Source organism: Aulonocara sp. 'chitande type north' Nkhata Bay, linkage group LG6, assembly GCF_057382095.1.
Source record: "Aulonocara sp. 'chitande type north' Nkhata Bay isolate Kocher_YH1m ecotype deep benthic linkage group LG6, A_spYH_male_GT1.1, whole genome shotgun sequence".
In the NCBI taxonomy this organism is placed as follows: domain Eukaryota; kingdom Metazoa; phylum Chordata; class Actinopteri; order Cichliformes; family Cichlidae; genus Aulonocara; species Aulonocara sp. 'chitande type north' Nkhata Bay.
This window is the reverse complement of record NC_141349.1, coordinates 1897776-1913654: the sequence shown is the minus strand read 5'-3', so window position 1 is coordinate 1913654 and position 15879 is coordinate 1897776. Positions and strand designations below refer to the sequence as shown.

The following is a 15879-nucleotide window of genomic DNA, read 5'->3' as shown; positions in this document are numbered from 1 at the left end:
TTTATCTGAAATGACATAAAATTATTTTGAAATAACAGCAGGCACTGTGCTTGGTTAATCAGTAATGTTTTGTTGAATAAAAACTGTGTTTCCAGATCTTATGGGATTAAAAAAAATCCAAAGATGTTTGTTTCTGATTTGCAACCCAACAACCCACAAGTTACAACCTCATTTCAGTTCAAGTGTGCATTAATGCGAGTCCAGTAATCACCTTTCTGGCAATACATACAGGTATAAGTTAAACCTATGGCAGATTTTGGATTTCTCAGTTGTATTAATAGGGTGAGTATGCATGCACCTAATAATTATAAAAAACCCATTATAATTAAGTTACAGAAACGAAAATAGAATATACTTTCTTACCATAACACCTTGAACCCACAATCCATCAGCTGACTCCTGGTGAAATGCAGAATAGATGTGGTCTCTCAATGTGCAGCAAAAAAAACAAAAACAAAAACAAAAGGACAGCAGGTGAGGCCAGGAGGGGTAGGGATGTAAGCTAGCATAATGCCGCTGATGATATTAGCTAAAGCTGTTCAATGTCCAAAATCTCACTAACACCATGGTGCAGTAAATACACAATGTAACTGAAGAGTCAGTTGGCAAATCTATTCACACAGAAAACCAAATTATGTTATGAGTGCCTCGTAATTAGGTTTAATGTGATATTACGGCTCTTGTGCCAAAGACAAATTCAAATGAAAAAGCGCCAATTCTTTGACAACAGATAAAACAGCAAATAAGCTAACGACTCTTTTTTAGCATGTTACATGGCGACACTCTAGACGTTTAACTACATTTGGCTGAAATATGGTAAATATTAATTCAAAAAATCAAGACATACCAAAAACGTAGAGTTGGCTGCTCGACTTGACTGAGATGGATGCCTTTTTTAAACCACGATCCAAAGCCCGCGAGATGAAATCACGCGTGGTTTCACGAGATTTAACGTTGCTATCTTATTGACTTACTTCACCTGAACATGATATGAACAATTTAATACACCCTTTCTGCATATCATGTAGTTTTTACACTATATAGTTACATTTAACTTTAAAACATGAGGCAATTGTGTTAAATACATGCAAGATGCTTACATAAATCCAAGAGATGGCCAGTCCCTTTTTTTCAGTGTGATGGCAGAGCTTCAGTTCATCCTTTGTCTTTTTTTTTTTTTTTTTTTTAATAAATAGGACAGGGGGAATGAATGAGAGAAAGAGGGGGAGAGAAAGAAAGAAAACCAAAGGGGAGAAGAGACGGTGAGAAGGGGGGGGGGGGGGGGGGGGGGAGAGAGAGAAAAAAAAAGAACTCCTGGGTCACCTGTATGGAGAAAAACAAACAAACAAACAAACAAAAAAAACAAACAGAGGAGACAGCAAACAACAAAGAGCAACATAATAATAGAGAAAACAAAGCACCATCACAATAAACTAGCTAGTCATAGATATCAATATTTACTAAATAATAAACGATATTGTGCAGCACGCAAGATAGACAGCGCACAGTGTGCTTTGAGGCAGCAGCCAAGAAAGTCCGCGTCTGTGAATACCCATGTGTGCATACCTGTGTGGATCAGCATGCTTGCATTCCAAAGGTTTCTCCATGTAATGATCTGCTAGGGAGTGTGGGGGGGCCACAGCCCCGTCCTCCAGGGTGTGAAGCGGGTATGGAGGAGATCAAAACTCCAGACATCCAGAGGCCCCCAGAACACAAGAGACCATGGAAGACCAACAGAGGGGCAGCCGCGCCACTGTTCCAGTAAGAGCTGACTCACCCTATCTCTAAGGGAGAGGCCAGCCACCCTTCGGAGGAAGCTCATTTCCGCCGCTTGTATCCGCGATCTCGTTCTTTCGGTCACTACCCACAGCTCGTGGCCATAGGTGAGGGTAGGGATGTAGATCGACCGGTAAATTGAGAGCTTTGCTTTTACACTCAGCTCCCTCTTCACCACGACGGACTGGTGCAGCGTCCGCATTACTGCAGCTGCAGCCCCAATCCGTCTGTCGATCTCCGGCTCCCTTCTCCCATCACTCGCGAACAAGACCCCGAGATACTTGAACTCCTCCACTTGGGGCAGGAACTCATCTCCGACCCGGAGTGGGCACTCCACCCTTTTCCGGCTGAGAACCATGGCCTCAGATTTGGAGGTGCTGATCCTCATTCCCACTGCTTCACACTCGGCTGCGAACCGTTCCAGTGTGAGCTGGAGGCCCTCACCCGATGAAGCCAACAGAACCACATCATCCGCAAAAATCAGAGACGAGATTCTAAGGCCACCAAAGTGAAAACCCTCCGCCACTTGGCCGCCACTACTAGAAATCCTGTCCATAAAAATGATGAACAGAACCGGAGACAAAGGGCAGCCCTGGCGAAGCCCATCACCCACCGGGAACGAGTCCGACTTATTGCCGGCAATGCGAACCAAGCTCTTGCAACAGTTGTATAGGGATCGAATGGCCAGTAGCAATGGGCCAGACACCCCATACTCCCGCAACACCTCCCACAGGACACCCCGAGGGACACGGTCGAATGCCTTCTCCAAGTCCACAAAACACATGTAGACTGGTTGGGCAAACTCCCATGCACCCTCAAGTATCCTCGAGAGGATAAAGAGCTGGTCCAGTGTTCCGCGACCAGGACAAGCGATGCAAACAGTGCTCTTTATTTACAGTGAAAAGTTGTAAACACAATAACTCCCCGTTGCTCCCTTGAACCCCGTGTGAAGCGCCTTGAGGCGACTTTTGTTGTGATTTGGCGCTATATAAATAAAATTGAATTGAATTGAAATTGAATTGAATTAATAAGCCACAGCATTAAACATAATAGTTAGATTATTACCTTCACACAAAGAAGAATCCTGGGGACACAAATCAGGGCTCCAGCACTGAAATACAGTAACTGTAATACAGTAATGTTAATGCATTGACCTTATAATGATGAGGTTACCACCACAAGTCAATAAACAAAAAAGTCCACAGCACAGATTTTTTTTTTGCTAACAGGTTACAAATATGTAAGACTGCTTTCTTCCATTTGCGCAACATCTCTAAAGTTAGAAATATCCTGTCTCAGAGTGACGCTGAAAAACTAGTTCATGCATTTATTACTTCCAGGCTGGACGACTGTAATTCATTATTATCAGGAAGTCCTAAAAACTCCCTGAAAAGCCTTCAGCTAATCCAAAATGCTGCAGCAAGAGTCCTGACAGGGACTAGAAAGAGAGAGCAGATTTCTCCTGTTTTGGCTTCCTGTTAAATCCAGGATTCAAAATCCTGCTCCTCACATACAAGGTCTTAAATAATCAGGCCCCATCTTATCTTAATGACCTTGTAGTACCATATCACCCTATTAGAGCACTTGGCTCTCGCTCTGCAGGCCTACTTGTTGTTCCTAGAGTATTTAAAAGTAGAATGGGAGGCAGAGCCTTCAGTTTTCAGGCCCCTCTTCTGTGGAACCAGCTTCCAGTTTGGATTCAGGAGACAGACACTATCTCTACTTTCAAGATTAGGCTTCAAACTTTCCTTTTTGCTAAAGCATATAGTTAGGGCTGGACCAGGTGACCCTGAATCCTCCCTTAGTTATGCTGCAGTAGGTGTAGGCTGCCGGGGGATTCCCATGATGCATTGAACGTTGCCCTCTCTCACTTGTAGAGTCTACCTTACAATATTAGCTCCTTGACGTCACTGTTGTTGTGATTTGATGCTATAAAAATAAAACTGAATTGAATTGAACTGAATTATAATATATAACCAATATATTGCTATAATATTATCATCACTTGGTGTCACAGTCACATGTATTTCCACATTATTACACTCAATCTCTGGTCTGTTAGAACTCAGTTATATGAATTTCAGTGTAATGTTACGCAGCTACATTCACTGTTCATACAGGCTTATTACTTGGCTGTTATTGAAATGTTACTCTGTGAGTAGGAATAACTCACACTTCCATATGATTACCTTGTTTCTACCTTATTAATTCAATTCAATTCAATTTTATTTATATAGCGCCAAATCACAACAAAAGTCGCCTCAAGGCGCTTCATAGATACAGAGAAAAACCCAACAATCATATGACCCCCTATGAGCAAGCACTTTGGCGACAGTGGGAAGGAAAAACTCCCTTTTAACAGGAAGAAACCTCCGGCAGAACCAGGCTCAGGGAAGGGCGGCCATCTGCTGCGACCGGTTGGGGTGAGAGAAGGAAGACAGGATAAAGACATGCTGTGGAAGAGAGACAGAGGTTAATAACAGATATGATTCAATGCAGAGAGGTCTATTAATACATAGTGAGTGAGAAAGGTGACTGGAAAGGAAAAACTCAATGCATCATGGGAATCCCCCGGCAGCCTACATCTATTGCAGCATAACAAAGGGAGGATTCAGGGTCACCTGGTCCAGCCCTAACTATATGCTTTAGAAAAAAGGAAAGTTTTAAGCCTAATCTTAAAAGTAGAGATAGTGTCTGTCTCCCGAATCCAAACTGGAAGCTGGTTCCACAGAAGAGGGGCCTGAAAACTGAAGGCTCTCCCTCCCATTCTACTTTTAAATACTCTAGGAACAACAAGTAGGCCTGCAGAGCGAGAGCGGAGCGCTCTAATAGGGTGATATGGTACTACAAGGTCATTAAGATAAGATGGGGCCTGATTATTTAAGACCTTGTATGTGAGGAGCAGGATTTTGAATTCAATTCTGGATTTAACAGGAAGCCAATGAAGGGAAGCCAAAACAGGAGAAATATGCTCTCTCTTTCTAGTCCCTGTCAGGACTCTTGCTGCAGCATTTTGGATTAGCTGAAGGCTTTTCAGTGAGTTTTTTGGACATCCTGATAATAATGAATTACAGTCGTCCAGCCTGGAAGTAATAAATGCATGAACTAGTTTTTCAGCACCACTCTGAGACAGGATATTTCTAATTTTAGAGATGTTGCGCAAATGGAAGAAAGCAGTCTTACATATTTGTTTAATATGTGCGTTGAAGGACATGTCCTGGTCAAAAATGACTCCAAGGTTCCTCACAGCGTTACTGGAGGCCAAGGTAATGCCATCCAGAGTAAGAATCTGATTAGATACCATATTTCTAAGCTTTTCAGGGCCGAGTACAATAACCTCAGTTTGATCTGAATTAAGAAGCAGAAAGTTAGCGGCCATCCAGGTCTTTATGTCTTTAAGACATTCCTGCAGTTTAACTAATTGGTGTGTGTTATCTGGCTTCATGGACAGATAGAGCTGGGTGTCATCTGCATAGCAGTGAAAATGTATGCTATGTCTTCTAATGATACTGCCTAAGGGAAGCATGTATAATGTAAACAGAATTGGTCCTAGCACTGAACCCTGTGGAACTCCATAATTAACCTCAGTGTGTGAAGAGGACTCTCCATTTACATGCACGAATTGGAGTCTGTTAGATAGATATGATACAAACCACTGCAGCGCAGTACTTGTAATACCTACAGCATGTTCTAATCGCTCTAATAGGATATTATGATCAACAGTATCGAACGCTGCACTGAGGTCTAGCAGGACAAGCACAGAGATGAGTCCACTGTCAGAGGCCATAAGAAGATCATTTGTAACCTTCACTAAAGCTGTTTCTGTGCTGTGATGAGCTCTGAAACCTGACTGAAACTCTTCAAATAAACCATTCCTCTGCAGATGATCTGTTAGGTGTTTGACAACTACTCTTTCAAGGATTTTTGATATGAAAGGAAGGTTGGAGATTGGCCTATAATTAGCTAAGACTGCTGGGTCTAGAGATGGCTTTTTGAGTAAAGGTTTAACTACAGCCAGCTTGAAGGCCTGTGGTACATAGCCGATTATTAGAGATAGGTTGATCATATTTAAGATCGAAGAATTAATTAATGGCAGGACTTCTTTGAGCAGTTTTGTAGGAATGGGGTCTAAAAGACACGTTGATGGTTTGGAGGAAGTAATTATTGAAGTTAACTCAGAAAGATCAATTGGAGAAAAAGAGTCTAACTTAACATCAATGGTACTAAGAGTAGCTGTAGATAATATTACATCTGTGGGATGATTATTGGTAATTTTTTCTCTAATGATAAAAATTTTATTTGTGAAGAAGTTCATGAAGTCATTACTAGTTAACGTTAAAGGGATGGTTGGCTCAACAGAGCTCTGACTGTTTGTCAGCCTGGCTACAGAGCTGAAGAGAAACCTAGGGTTGTTCTTATTTTCTTCAATCAGTGATGAATAGTAAGATGTTCTGGCTTTGCGGAGGGCTTTCTTATAAAGCAGCAAACTATTTCTCCAGGCTAAATGATGATCCTCTAGATTTGTGACACGCCATTTCCTCTCCAGATTACGAGTCATCTGCTTTAGGGTACGTGTTTCAGAATTATACCACGGAGTCAGGTACTTCTGATTTGAGGCCTTAGTTTTCACAGGAGCTACAGTATCCAGAGTCGTACGTAGTGAGGAGGTGAAATTATTAACAAGATAATCGACCTCTGTTGGGGTAGCGTTCAGATAGCTGCTTTGCTCTGTGTTGGTACAGGGCATTGGAGATGATAACAGTGGGTGGATTATATTCTTAAACTTAGTTACAGTGCTTTCAGAAAGACATCTACTTTGATAAAGTCTACTCTTCACCGCTGTGTAATCAATTATTACACATTATTATGCTGTATTACACAATTATTAGCATATTATTACTGAGCTGGAATAGCAAGTGTTAGCCTACATTAATAAATCATTGCTCCAGCATTCAACACAGCATTTCAGTTTACAGTATGATTAAATGGAGAGACAGAATATCACCCAAACAAAACAAACAGATCACATCAAAGTTATAAATAGACGTGCTTGTCACTGCGTGAATTAAGTATTTGAGCAAATTATGTCGTAGTGCATATCTGGAGAAACCTTGTTGACACAGCAGCAGTTAGACATCTGTAGCTGGTCCCCAGGTTTGCACAGATCGCTCTCCTCTTTAAAGAAACTCTCTTAATCTTTCAGGTTTCTTGGCTGCCACCTGGAAACTAGAAGCTCCAGTTCACGCCACAAATGTTCTGTATGAATACTGAGGCCTGAAGACATCAATGTGCTTCTTCTGTAACCACTTGATTGTGGCCTTGGTGGTATGTTTTGTGTCACAGTATCCACCCACAAACACAAACTGTGTTCAGGCTGATGGAAGGAGGCTCCTGCCCAAGATGTGATGGTTTAATGTCCAGGTGAAGTTGCTTTAGCAGAAAACCAGCCCAAAGAATAAATTTTCCACCTCCGTGTCTGTGGGGTTGTTTGGTTTCATCTGAACTAAAAACCTCTGAATCATTACTGTTCACTGGAAACGTTAAAAAACATGGCTTCTTCAGCAGAGAAATCCATGAAACGGTAAATGGCCTTTTTTATACAGCACGTGCTGAGCACTACAAGCATCATTCACCCATTTGACCGCCGGTATGCACAACATTCATTTAGGACCTTAGTGCTTTGGTTACAAAGGATCAAACTATTTCACTCAATGACATGCAAATCAATTTATAACATTTATGTAAGGATTTTTGGTTGATACTCTTCATTAAAATAAAACTACCATGAAAATGAAGAGACTGTTCATTTCTTTCTGTGATCGTTTGAGTTCAGAGAAGAAAACGTCAAACTTGAGATTCAAACTTGTTCAGTATGTTTAGTAGATGCAGCTGTGGTGTCATTGTCATCCAGGGAAGGACGGATGTTGTTTTGCTGTGCTGTATTTTAATGTGAAGTGTACTTATTTATTTTTTATATTGTATGTATTGGTTATATTTTGTGCAGGGTTTTATTTAGGTTGCATGTTTTAGTTACCGTCAAATTGTCCTGGAGAGACTCCGCCCTTTCCCCCGTTTTTACTAATTGGACACACCTGAGAGGAAAGGCAAGGTAATTTACAGAGAGCTCAATGACACATAAGAGGGTTGGAGTTGGCGTTTGACAGGAGGTGACCAGCGACTGGGGACGCGCCACCACCAGCGACTAGGGACGCGCAGCGGGCAGTCAGACGGCAATAACGACAAGAGCCAGCTTGTGCACTGCGGGAGAGCAGAAGCAGTGAGACAGCTGGTGCCGATTGCAGTTTTAAAGAAGCGGCGGGCGGAGTCTTTGACTTATCCCTTTTATTAAAGTAAAACTGTCGAAAGGAATAGTGACTGCCGCTCCCTCCCTTCCTTCAGTGCACCGGGACGTGGAATGCGGGGAGGAAGGTGAGGACTCCGCTGGGTTTCCCTCTTTTACTACTACGCTGGATTTCTTAGTTTTTTTGTGACTTTTATGCCGTGGTGGATCCCACTGGACTTTTAATGTTGTGTTTTATTGATTTTTATTGTGTTATCCCTTGGCCAAGGTTATTTTAATTCATTTTACATTTTTAACTATTTAAATATAATAAATTATATTTTTAATCTTACAGTTTACATTGTGTGCTTCCCTTGGCGGCTCTACTGCTCTGCCCGTTTTTAGGAAGGTTTCCTTCCTTTTAAAAACACAAAACATCTTGGAAATAAAATCAGCCTTTCCGCTCCGTTACATAATTGGCGTTGTCGACATAGGATACGGAGCCAAGAGCAGTTGGGTTAGCCAGGGGAATAGCAAATATGATGATGCCTGTATATCCCGGAGCCCCGTGGCTGCCAAAGTTTAAAGGGCCTGATCAGGATGTGCAATATCAGGAGTGGAAGGAGCAGATGCGGGGGCTGCTGGGATCTCAGGACTTGCCTGAAGTGAGGAAAGTTGCTATTGTGTTGGGAGCGCTAGCAGGTGAGGCTAAACGTCAGGTCAGTGTTCTTGAAACCAGTGAAAGAGACCAAGTACAAAAAATCTTTTCTTTTTTAGACTCTTTATATGGTGATAGTGTCCCCACCCCAGTTCTTAGGTCACAGTTTTTTAGTTGCACTCAGAACTCAAGTGAAACTGTATCTTCATTTATTTTGCGGTTAAGAGAATTATACTGTAGGTTGCGAAAGCATGATCCAGATAATGTCCCCTCTGATGCAGCCCTGCGAGATCAATTGTTGCTAGGATTGCGGGAGGGCCCTGTAAGTCAGGCACTGAAGGTCTATGTGCGGCGTAATCCAGACCAAGATTTTGCTGCCATACGCCAGGAGGCACTGCTCCTAGACTCAGAACATGTACAGCCCCAGTCTGAGGTAACCTGCCTGTCTGTAAATAAGTCTCATGCTCCTTTTAAGGTTGAACAGAAAGAAGATTGGAGGCAGGTGTTAAAACAGGAGATACTGGAGGATGTTAAGGCACAAATTAAAGGATTGGCACAAGAGCTAGTAAGGGAAATTAGAGGCTCCACTCAGCCAGCTGTAGCTACTCTTCCGCCTGCACCTCAGTTTAGGAGAAGACCGCGACAATCAAATGCTAGCTGGGATGCACAAGGTCGGCCTATCTGTCGGAGGTGTAAACAAGCAGGACATATAGCTAGGTTTTGCCAGACCTCCATGTCTTCCCAGCCAAGTTTAAACTAGATGACCCTGCTGCTGAGGTCCGAGGGGCGGGGGTTTTTGGTTCACCTAAGGAATTAAGGGCCACAGAAACATTTATTGGGCAGTGTCCAACAGTGAAGATAGTGATAGAAGGGGTGGAGCTTCAAGGCTTGTTGGATACCGGGTCACAAGTGACTTTGATACAGGAGAGTCTGTTTAATGAGTATTTTTCCCAGGCTAGGCTTGAGAAAACTCCAACCGCCTTTAGGCTGAGAGCCGCCAATGGTCTGGAAATTCCCTATACCACCTATGCTGTCCTGGACATGGAAATAGAAGGTGTTAAGGTTCCTGGACGCGGGGTTGTGGTGGTAAAAGATGACCATTGCACGCACCCACTGATTATTGGTATGAATGTTGTGACTGCCTGTTGGAATGTATTTAAGTGGCAGGAAAAGACTACTCCTGCCCCACAGCAGTTAACGAATCAACAGGCCTGGAGGACTGCCTTCGCAACATGCAGACGGATAGAAGCAAGTACAGTGGAGGACGGAATGGTGGGGTATGTACGGCTAGCTGGCCGACGCAAAATTAAAGTTCCCCCGAGGAGTGAAATAATGGTGTGGGGCCGGACTCAGACGGGTCCGCAAGGAACAGATTATTGTGCCCTGGTGGAGGCACTGCCTGAAACCCCCGATGTGGGGGTGGCGAGAACCCTTGTCATGGTAAGGGCCGGGAGAGTGCCAGTGAGGATTTGTAACCCACACCCCTATCCTCTTTTTATAGGTCGCTACCAGAAACTGGGAAAGCTATCCTGCGTGGATGAAGCTGACGTACATGGCTCACAGGACCTGAGCCTGTCCCTTGGGACGGACGGCGTGGTGGAGGTGGCTCTGGTCGATAGTGGCGCCCCCACGGAGGAGGAGAGATTACCTGAGGAGATGAATAAACTGATTGAAAGACCTGACCTGTCTGAACTGCAACAGGGCGAGCTACGTGCTTTATTGCTTAAATGGGAGAAGGTGTTCTCTAAAGATGACGAAGATTTCGGGAGGACTGACCTGGTGCATCATTGTATCCCCACAGGTGATGCAGCTCCCATTAGAGAGAGGTATCGTCCTTTGCCCCCCGCAATGTATAAGGAAATGAGGAGTCTCTTGGCAGATATGATGGCAAAGGGAGTTATCCGGGAAAGCTGTAGCCCGTGGGCTGCACCCATTGTTTTGGTGAGAAAAAAGGATGGCGCCTGGAGGTTCTGTGTGGACTACAGAAAATTGAATGCGGTGACTCATAAAGATGCTTTCCCCTTGCCACGAATAGAAGAGACATTGACAAGCCTTACTCGAGCGAAGTGGTTTTCCACCCTGGACTTAGCCAGTGGATACTGGCAGGTCCAAATGGACCCGACGGACAGAGAAAAGACTGCTTTTACGACCCCAGTTGGGTTGTTTGAGTTCGAGCGGATGCCGTTTGGTCTGTGCAATGCACCCGCTACATTTCAACGCCTGATGCAGCACTGTTTGAGTGGACAGATTGCCGAGTCTTTATTGGTGTACTTAGACGACATTATCATTTATTCACCTGACTTTTCGTCTCATTTACAGCATCTAGATGAAGTGTTTCAGAGGCTGTGGCGTCATGGGTTGAAGTTACAGCCGAACAAGTGCGAGTTCCTGCAACAAGAGGTGAAATTTCTGGGGCATGTAGTGGATAAGTATGGTGTAAGACCAGACCCTGATAAGATTTCTGCGGTGATGGATTGGCCGGTCCCTGATACCATCAGACAGGTCAGATCCTTTTTGGGCCTGGCTGGTTACTACAGACGTTTTGTGTCCGGCTTTGCTAAAATCGCACGCCCTTTAAATGCATTATTGACAGGGGTCCCTGTGAACAAGAGAACAGACCGTCGTAAAGTACAGTGGTCCCCAGAATGTCAAACGGCATTTGAGGCCCTCAAAGCAACTTTAACGCAGGCACCTGTTTTGGCATACGCAGATTACTCTCTTCCTTTTATTGTGTATACAGATGCCAGTGGCCGCGGGCTGGGAGCCATTCTGGCGCAGGTTCAAGAGGGCCAAGAAAGGGTAATAGCGTACGCCAGCAGAAGCTTACACCACACGGAACGGAATGACGCAAACTATAGTTCTTTCAAGTTGGAGCTGTTAGCCCTTAAGTGGGCAGTTACCGAAAAGTTTAAAGACTATCTGACTGGTGCACGATTCGTTGTGTATACTGATAATAACCCTGTGGCCCATTTACAGACTGCTCGCTTGGGCGCAGTGGAACAACGTTGGGTTGCCCAGCTGGCCTCTTTTGACTACGAGATCAAGTATCGTTCGGGTAAGAGCAATATTAATGCTGATGCCCTTTCTCGATTCCCCACTGTCCCAGCAGAGCACCTGGAGGGGGCTGGATCGGAGCGTGGAGTCACTTCAGCAGCCATTGAATTGACCTGTGAGGTAGAGGGGAGGGACTGGGCAGAAGCACAAGTTCACGATCCGGATATTCAAGTGGTAAAACAACTTCTGGAAGGCCAGGTCGCACCCACAAAGTCAGAGTGTCAGGCATTGTCACATGGTGTGCGGCGACTCCTGCAGCAGCAAAAAATACTTTTTCTTAAAGACGGAGTACTGTGCCGTAGGGTGTTGGACGAATATACCCAGGAGACTCGTTATCAAGTTGTGTGTCCTAGTTCCAGGTGCCATGAGGTGTGGCGGAAGGTCCATGAGGCTGCTGCCCATGCGGGGGTAGATCGAACCCTCTCTCGGATACGGCAGCGGTTCTATTGGGTTAACATGGAAGCGCAGGTACGTCAGTTTCATCTGGGTTGTGTCCCCTGTAGTCTACAAAAGGAGAGAGTAGAACCTAGGGCTCCACTGCACCCTATTTCAGTCTCATACCCTTTGGAGGTTGTAGGCATGGATTTTCTGTCCTTAGGCCGACCAACTGACACTTATCAAAACATACTTGTGGTGACTGATCTGTTTACGCGGTTCGCTTGGGCTATCCCTACAATAAACCAAACAGCAGAGACTACAGTAAAGGCTTTATGGAAGTATGTGATACAGCCGTTTGGTTGCCCAGGCCGACTCCACTCCGACCGTGGGTCTAATTTCGAATCTGCATTAATGAAACAACTCTGTGATACCTATGGTATAACTAAAAGCCGCACGACACCTTACCACCCTGCGGGGAATGGTAGTGTAGAACGTTTCAATCAGACCCTATTGAACATGCTTCGCTCACTAGAATCAGTTAGGCAGAGCCAGTGGGTAGGAAATCTGCCGGAACTTGTTCATGCTTATAACAATACTATCCATAGCTCCACCGGTTACGCACCTGCCTACTTGATGTTTGGTCGGCATTTACGTCTGCCTGTGGATGTGGTGTTAGGTGTGGGCCCCCAACAGGCGAGGCAGGGTTTGAGTGAGTGGGTGTGTTCCCATCATCAGAAGCTCTCCCTAGCTTATCGATTGGCTGGGCAGAAGATGTGTAGTGCAGCCTCCCAACACAAAAGCCAGTATGAGAAAAGGGGCTGTACCCTTCCATTGTTGCCCGGGGAGAGAGTCTGGGTACGTGATCGAAACAGACAGGGCAAAGGAAAACTGTGCTCCTGGTGGTCTCCTGAGCCGTATGTGGTGTTGGAACAGGTGGGAGATACGGGCTTAGTGTATAAGGTCAAACCAGAAAAGGGGGGTAATATACAAACTTTACATAGGAATGCCTTAAAAGTGTGCCTTGCTCCTCAAACAGACTTTACCCCTCCTACGGAGGAGCCGACCACAGGCCCTTCGGATTTCCCAGCGCCAGTGTTTTATGGGTTTTTACCCCTTACTGACTGTGTGTCACCTCACCAGAGTGATTCAGGTATGTCCCTTAGACGGTCCATTAGGACCACGCGTGGGATTCCACCAGAGCGTTATAGAGAGATAGAGCATTAGCAGGGACTGCTAATATTTCAGTGTGGGGGGATGTCATCCAGGGAAGGACGGATGTTGTTTTGCTGTGCTGTATTTTAATGTGAAGTGTACTTATTTATTTTTTATATTGCATGTATTGGTTATATTTTGTGCAGTGTTTTATTTAGGTTGCATGTTTTAGTTACCGTCAAATTGTCCTGGAGAGACTCCGCCCTTTCCCCCGTTTTTACTAATTGGACACACCTGAGAGGAAAGGCAAGGTAATTTACAGAGAGCTCAATGACACATAAGAGGGTTGGAGTTGGCGTTTGACAGGAGGTGACCAGCGACTGGGGACGCGCCACCACCAGCGACTAGGGACGCGCAGCGGGCAGTCAGACGGCAATAACGACAAGAGCCAGCTTGTGCACTGCGGGAGAGCAGAAGCAGTGAGACAGCTGGTGCCGATTGCAGTTTTAAAGAAGCGGCGGGCGGAGTCTTTGACTTATCCCTTTTATTAAAGTAAAACTGTCGAAAGGAATAGTGACTGCCGCTCCCTCCCTTCCTTCAGTGCACCGGGACGTGGAATGCGGGGAGGAAGGTGAGGACTCCGCTGGGTTTCCCTCTTTTACTACTACGCTGGATTTCTTAGTTTTTTTGTGACTTTTATGCCGTGGTGGATCCCACTGGACTTTTAATGTTGTGTTTTATTGATTTTTATTGTGTTATCCCTTGGCCAAGGTTATTTTAATTCATTTTACATTTTTAACTATTTAAATATAATAAATTATATTTTTAATCTTACAGTTTACATTGTGTGCTTCCCTTGGCGGCTCTACTGCTCTGCCCGTTTTTAGGAAGGTTTCCTTCCTTTTAAAAACACAAAACATCTTGGAAATAAAATCAGCCTTTCCGCTCCGTTACATCATTTTAACAATTCTATGGTGCCTTGTTGTCAAGTTACTGCGTTCAGGAATTTGGGTGCCCACGCTGCCCACTGGGGAAAAAAGTACATTTCACAGTGTGGCAGGGGCGTGGTCTGTGGCACTCAGCAGTCACAGTCTCCCCTTTTTCAGCAACGCAGCAGGAAAGCTGACTGATCCAACAAAGAAAAACACTGAAACTGGGGGTCAGGATCGCTTCACACAAGTGAACTTTTTCAACATATTAAAACACAACAGTGCCACAGGAAAAGGTTACACAAGACACGTTTATAGCAATTAGAAAAAGAGGTCAGCACAAAGGAAAAGGCAGTGAGGCTCTACTTCTATTACACATGTCAGAGTCAGGCTTGGTGCCAGTAATGTTGGGGGTTTAAAAGGTCTACAGTACACACAGCTGTATGGTTACATGATAACTTCAGAGTCTGTCATGACCAATGTTCCCTCTAAACTGTGCACGTGCGCAATTGCGCACTGCTGGCACGTCTCTGCGCACAAAAAAAAATTGAACCTGAATTGAAATTAAAATGAATACTTTAACGATTCTGTTTTGCAGTGTTAGTCTGTGACTGGCTGCTCCTGTATGGGATCAGAACGATGCCACCTTATCCCATAGTCCAGCCAATGATGCGATTCACATTCGTATATACGCAGCTAATCAACGTCGCTGACAGGCTATGACAGCGTCCTGATGTGCCGGTGTTTTAGCGAGCAAAGCGGCTGATGTGGAGTGAAGCCACGTTAATGACAACGTGTACAACCATTGGAGATGTGAGCAGGACAGACGGAACAACTGACGGGAAAAGTGTGGACTTTATACCAGTTTTTAAATTGTGTTGATCGGCCACGTAAAACCAGAGTTATGATAAAATATCTGCAGTGTTTGTTTTCTTCCTGAATACTGTCGTTGTTTATATTGTTTATTGTTTATATAAGAAGTAAGTATATAATTAACTGCCCAGCATTGGTCATTATTTACTGTATTTTGCAGACAGAGTTACAGACTCTCTCCCAGACCACAGACTCATAATACAAGTCAGAGCTTTATAAAAAAAAAAAAGAAAGTTGTGTTTTCAAAATTGGAGTTGAAGTTATGTCTGTGAAGGTTCTCAGTCATCCAGGTCATCGTAGTCAAAGGAGCTTGCAAAGAAAAGCGTCTGGACTTCTTTAAGTTGCTTGAAGATGTTTCACCTCTCACCCGAGAAGCTTCTTCAGTTCTAAGGTCAAATGGTGGAGAGTCCCAGATATAAACCTAGTGGGAGTTTCCCCCCACAGAGGGACAAAAGGACCCCCTGATGATCCTCTAATCGCCTGAGCCAAGGTGTGAAACTGGGTGTGAGTCCCAATCAGCCAGAGTTTCGGGTGAGTTCATTGTGAAACCTGGCCCCACCTCATACGAATTCCTGAGATCAGATGGCCCAGGATGTGAGTGGGTGTTAAGGCGTCTGGGAAGGATCTCAAAACTGGATTATAGATGGCAGAGAGTTGGTGTCGTAAACCCCGCCTCTGTTCAAAGATGGTCGCTCACAGTGGACCACTTCACAAGCGCATGGCACAACACAGAAGAGCCACCTCCACAGGACAAGACTCAGCAGTCCATCTGCATCTTA

At 44.6% G+C, this 15879-nt stretch overlaps 1 pseudogene; it reads left to right on the top strand.

The window, feature by feature from the left end:
* Positions 1-8595: 8595 nt before the first annotated feature.
* LOC147326985 (uncharacterized) lies at positions 8596-10931 on the top strand (annotated as a pseudogene).
* Positions 10932-15879: the final 4948 nt, after the last annotated feature.